Source organism: Camelus dromedarius, chromosome 22 (genome assembly GCF_036321535.1).
Source record: "Camelus dromedarius isolate mCamDro1 chromosome 22, mCamDro1.pat, whole genome shotgun sequence".
In the NCBI taxonomy this organism is placed as follows: Eukaryota; Metazoa; Chordata; class Mammalia; order Artiodactyla; family Camelidae; genus Camelus; species Camelus dromedarius.
Genome location: NC_087457.1, coordinates 32560613 through 32566542, shown reverse-complemented (window position 1 = coordinate 32566542; position 5930 = coordinate 32560613). Strand labels below are relative to the sequence as shown.

The 5930-nt window shown below is 42.6% G+C and overlaps 1 non-coding gene across 1 annotated transcript; it reads left to right on the top strand.

The window, feature by feature from the left end:
- Nucleotides 1–789: 789 nt before the first annotated feature.
- TRNAA-CGC (transfer RNA alanine (anticodon CGC)) lies at nt 790–862 on the top strand. Its single transcript has one exon. It is a non-coding gene; the product is annotated as a tRNA-Ala (tRNA).
- Nucleotides 863–5930: the final 5068 nt, after the last annotated feature.

The following is a 5930-nucleotide window of genomic DNA, read 5'->3' as shown; positions in this document are numbered from 1 at the left end:
TCCACAGGTGGACAGTTCAACTGCCTGTGCTGGGGGTGGCTGCGTCTCGGGGCAGCTTCTGCAGTGAACGAGCGGGTGCCATCCCAGCATAGAGGAGGAGGAAGGCCTCCCAGCGCGGATTAAGGCTATCGATTACATCTACCCAAGGCCTCCCCAGCGCTTAATCCCTTTAGGCTTTGCCCAAGCAAAGTCCACGAGGGGAACCCTATTAAACAACGGGACAATTCTCCCATCCAGGTGGGGGACGTGCATACCCAGTAAGCGAACTCTCAGACTCCAGTAGCTGGACGAACTCCAAGCACAGAGAGAAGTTCTAAGAGTGTGGTGCAGAGTCCTTCGGAATTTCTTAAGAATAATGAATCACCTATTAAATTTTCTGTTCCTAAAAGAAGAAAAAAGTGTTTCAATACTGGTGCTCAGGGAATTTAAGTACCACCTAAAATCCACCTAGGAGGTTGTTTTTTTAATCTTTACAATATAGTTGATGATTTTACTGGTATAAGATATCACAATAAGTATGCATATGAAGTTGCGCTGATGAAAATTTACTCCATTTAACATTACGGAAAGAGACTTAAAAGCCATGATCTCGAAAAACAGACCATGGGCATTGGCTGGGCATTGATGAAGATTTTTATAAAAACATGTCACCAAACTGCCTTCTTCTGTGGACACCTGAAAGATGACCTTCAACTCAAGCAGAGAATTTAAGACTTGCCATATACTCCTCATCTTACTCAGTGGGAATCCAACGTTTACATGTGTTTATAAATGAATGGGTGGCAGAGGGGAAGGTACAGCTCAGTGGTAGAGTGCGTGCCTCGCAAGCACCAGGTCCTGGGTTCAAGCCCCAGTACCTCCATCAAATAAATAGATGAATAAACCTAATTACTTCCCCCTACTAAAATAAAGATTAATTTAAAAAATAATTTAAAAAATAAATGAGTGGGTAACAATTCCAGGTAAAATCATCCACCCTTCATCTCTAAGGGAGTGGGGGGAAAAGAAAAATTTGAAATGCTATTCGACCAGTGCATTTTTGCATTTTCAAACTTCCATGCTACAATTTCCTGGCTGAGACTATTTTAGCTGCAAAGATTACATTTTCTCATTTGGAAACATCACCTATTGAACAATGTCTGAAGGAAAAAAACTAGCTTTGTGGAAAGTGTTCTGCAGTGACCTGTGCCGGGTTTAATTAATACAGATTTGGCCTGAGCGCACGTATTCGGTGTGTAACGTCGCAGTATGCCTGCAGCCTAAAGAAAACGGTGTTTGTTCCAAGAGGAGAAGGCAGTATTATCTAATCAACACCAGCTCTCAAATTTTATTAACATCAGAACCCTCTGGGGGGCTTGTTAAAACACAGACGGCTGGACCCCTCTCGGCGAAGTTTCTGATTCAGTAGCAATGGGGGTGGAGCCTGAGAATCTGCGTCTCTAACAAGTTCCCAGGTGATGCTCCTGTGGCTTGTCCAGGGACCACACTTTGAGAAGCACAATGGAGAGGACCCAACCCTGACTTAGGATTTGGGGAGCAGAGGGTGTGGTCCTAAGTCACACCACTCCCTCCAACATGTAGTTCAAGTCATAGAACCTCCCTCAGCCGGCGTGTTCGTCCTCCTCCAGGCAGAGGGACCATCCGGGTTCCTTTACACCAAAGATCTATGGCTCTTGGTCTGACTCACCCTACAGTAAGTGCAGCTTGTTAAGCATAACGCAGATACCCCAGGTACAAACCATCCGCTCATCGAGTCCAAATGGTAACTATTAGGAAGAAAGATGTGATGAACTGCTACCCAAGAAGCACCCAAAAGTACCTATTTGCCTCCACATGTTCACTCTTGTATTTAAATGGTTCTATAACTTCATATGGGGAATTTTAAAATATGCTTCGGTTTTCTCATCAGAACCACTTCAGAAGTTTCCCACTCTGTCCCCATCCCTGCGTTTGACTCCTTAATAGTCATTAAGTTTTAAATGGATCAAAAGTCGAGTTTTGATTTAGTCAAGTTGTTCCCTCTTGGCATTTGGAAAATAACCAAGTAGTTCCAATGGTTAATCAATACTTTACCGCCTTAGAACCCTTTACCAAATCAAAACCTGTGTGTGTGTCTGAATTCTTCACTGGCAGAGAGCGGCCTGGACCCTCTGTATTGACTGGGCCTCCACTATTATTAATTCAAAAACACAAAACAGGGAACCACGTCCCTCGGGAGGCTGGGGAGAATGGTGCAGCTGACTCAGCGTTCCAAATCAGATCAGGCGAGGTATCCAGCCTACCGAGTCGATGCAAAACTTGGACTAGTCACCAATGTCAAATTCAGTTTGGAGACCATTTTGTCAGCGTTCCCCACGAGGCAAACTTAACAGCAAATAGAAAGACAAATTCACCCTCGATGCGGTGCTGGAGGACAACCAACCCAGCAGCTGTGGGGCTGTGCCTGCTGCAATCTAACCGCAAGCTGCTTCGTCCTCAAATTGAGTACAAGGGGGACAAACTGCTGATCCACAACACACACCCCAGGAGCCGACTGCTGGAACAGAAGAAGCCGGAGCTGGACCACTCTGAAAATCAGGGAACAAGAGACGGCTCACTTTGCCAAAGAGCTTCATGCAGTTAGACCCCAGGTGGGACAAACGGATGCACTGATTACGGTCCAGAGAATTGCTGTATTTCAGAGCTGCCAAGAACCTTAGCAATCATGACTGCTATTTCTTGGCCCTTTTTTTTTTGACCATTTCCTTTTGTACAACAATACCTTAAAATATTTCTTTCCTTAGGCTTGGTCCTTGGCTCCTCATTCACTGGACTGTCTCTCTGGATAACTTTATCACTTTTATATGAATGACTCAAAGTTGTACCTCCAGTCCTGACCTTGCTCCGGAGCTCCAGACTCAAACATTAAACGCCTACAGATGTCTCCCTAAAGATGTCCCAGTAATGAATTTAACTCAGCGTGGGCAAGTGTGAGCTCACCGTCCTCCCCACTGAGCCACCCACTCCACTGCATCCCATGACCCAAGTTAATGATAGCCCACACTCTGCTTGCAGTCACCTGGCACAGACCATCAGAGCCCCCTTCCGTCTGCGCTCCCTCACTCACACTCCCTCTGCAGCATCTCCCAACACCCTCTCCTGTCCACACCCATCACCTGGACCATGGCCATAGTCCCTCTGGGACACCTTCTGCTGCCCAACCTCCTTCACACAGCTCAGCTCCAATGTCATCACTCCTCCGGCTTCAAAACTCTCATTGTTATTCTTTGCTTCATAAAATAAAGTCCAGATTTCTTAACAGGACAATTACGGGTACCTATTCCCTGATCTCAATCTTTCTGGCCTTTTCTCCCACTTCATCCCCTACCTCTCTCCTCCCCTTGGTCCACAAGCGGTGCTGCTTAGAGGCACCTAAAGAAAGGAAACTGAACTAACAATTCACAGAGAGGGAAACTGAAATCAATTTCACTGAACATCATAGAAATGAAAATTTTAAATAAGCCAAGATTATATGGGCAAAAATCTCCAAATTTGTTAATACACTGTCAGTGAAGCTACAAACAGACACCCTCATTTGTTCCTTGTGGCGGTATAAACTGGTACACTTTGGTGAATGGCTATTTTGCAAAGTCTCAAAATTCTAAATGCATTTCCACACTGTAGAAACTTGAAAGAAATGGCCACACTTCTTCAGTCTTCTCTGCCCCCTCCTCCCCCTTAACACTGAACCTGGTTGACACACTGCTGACTCAAAGGTGATACGTCATGGACATGATGTGAGTCCTCCTGTGCAACCACCATTAAGAACTGGAACCTGTTTCACTTCCCCTCGAATCTGGGCTGGCCCTGTGACCATCTCTGGCTACCAGAACGCAGGGGCATGCCAGTTCTGAGACTGGACCTCAAGGGGTCCTGCAGGCTTCCGCGCGCTCAGAGCCTTGCCAGCCCCATGTGAGCGAGCCCAAGCCAGGTAAGGTGACAGGCATACAGACCTCGGTCTCTCCAGCCAACAGCCGCCTGACCACCAGAGCTGAGAGTGAAGCCATTCTGGATACATCCTAGACTAGCCAGACCCACGCCAACGCTTCAGCTGACGGCAGACACTGAGCAAGCCTAACCGATCTCAGTGAAGCCCTGCCCATGTGTGCAGGAGCACCCAGCTGATCTGTAGGTTTGTGGTTAATAATAAATGCTAATTGCTTATTATTTGATCCCCTGTTGTGACAGGGAGCTGTCTCTCGCACATTGGCAGAAGAACTGGGAGAAATAGGCATGTTTCTAAGAACAGGTACTTTGGTTAGTTCAACGTGATTTCCTTATAGAAAGAGCATTTCTAGGTGAAGATACTGTCATGGCATTATTTTTTAATTGTGAATAAAGAGAAATAATTTAAATCACTAATAATAAGAGGATGGTTAAATAAATCATTTCATCAGTGGATGAAAAGGTGTGTAACTTGTTATGAAGAATTTTTGATACCCTGGAAAACACTTGGATTACGCCACTGTGGAAAACAGAATAAATAAAAATGCAGGAGTGTCTAGTCAGTAAGCTTTCAATGACATTAAAGAAAAAAATCCTTAAACAAACAAAAGAGAAAGACATAAAAGGAAGCACAGAAGCACATTAACAGTAATTGTTTTCATTTTCCCTCTTCCTGCTTTTCCTTAGCTCCTAAATTTTTAATCATGTTTGCACATTACTTTTAAAATGAACATACATATATAAGAAAATATATTATTTTCAGATTTTATATTTTCGGTATTTTTTATTTTATTATAAAATTATATTATATTGTATATTTTATTATATATGTATTTTATAACTATAAATATATTTATTATAAATATGTAGATTTATAATATATTATATACAATATAATATATAAATGTTTCATTTTATATATTTTAAAAAATATTTTATTGTATATATTATTATATGCTTTATAAATATATATTTTCTTTATAAATATGTTTTATCATATATATATTTATCATATGCTAATTTTATAAATATATTTCATTATATAATATATATTACATATGATAAAAATGTTAAACATGTGTTATTTGCCAACAATCTAGTATGTGTGATTAGAGGACATAAAGAAGTAAATAAAGAATGAAATTCAACCTGTAACCATGATTTGTTACTTGCTTTCACAAACGACCTCAACATCTCAACATAATAAAAGGCTTTTCTCTGCCCACTTAAAAGCTGGCAGAGTGGGCAGGGAGGCCCCTGTCCCCCGTGGTCACCGAGGACCAGCTCCTACAGCTCTGCCTCCTCCAGGTCCTCATGTAGGGGTGCTCAGGTGCTCACAGGCACTGGCTAGAACTCAGCACCAGTCCCACTGTCCACCGTGGAGACGAGTCAGTACGTGTAGCCATGAGCCTGAGAGAAAGAAGCTGCAGACTCAGTGGGCGTCCAGCTGGTGTCCGACAGTTATCAGAAGAGCTCATGGAGGAGGAGGATTCTGAGCTACTTCTTAAAAGTTGGGAATGATGCCAACTGGAAAAATTAGCAAAGGGGCTAGTCCAGCAGGATAACTTGTCATGACAAGTACAGAGGGAGATAACTATGTAAATTATTTTTCAAGGGCAAAAAAAAAAAAAGAGTTAACCTCTACATTTTGTATTTCCTGTCAATGTTAGGAAAACACACTTCAGAATCTAAAAATCTAATGGGACTGTGTCCTCCTTTCAACTCTACCTCTCTGTCTCTTGTGTGATCACGAGCAAGTTAGGGATCAAAACTTAGTGATCTCACGTGTAAAATGAAGGTGACTATGCCCGCCTCACAATACTATTGTACAGTGTCAGTAAAACACACAGTATGCATTCAACAAATGAGAGCTATTACCATCATGTATTGTCACAATACAGAGTCACTTCTGATTCAGACTTTCTAAGTGTTTAGGACATAAACAT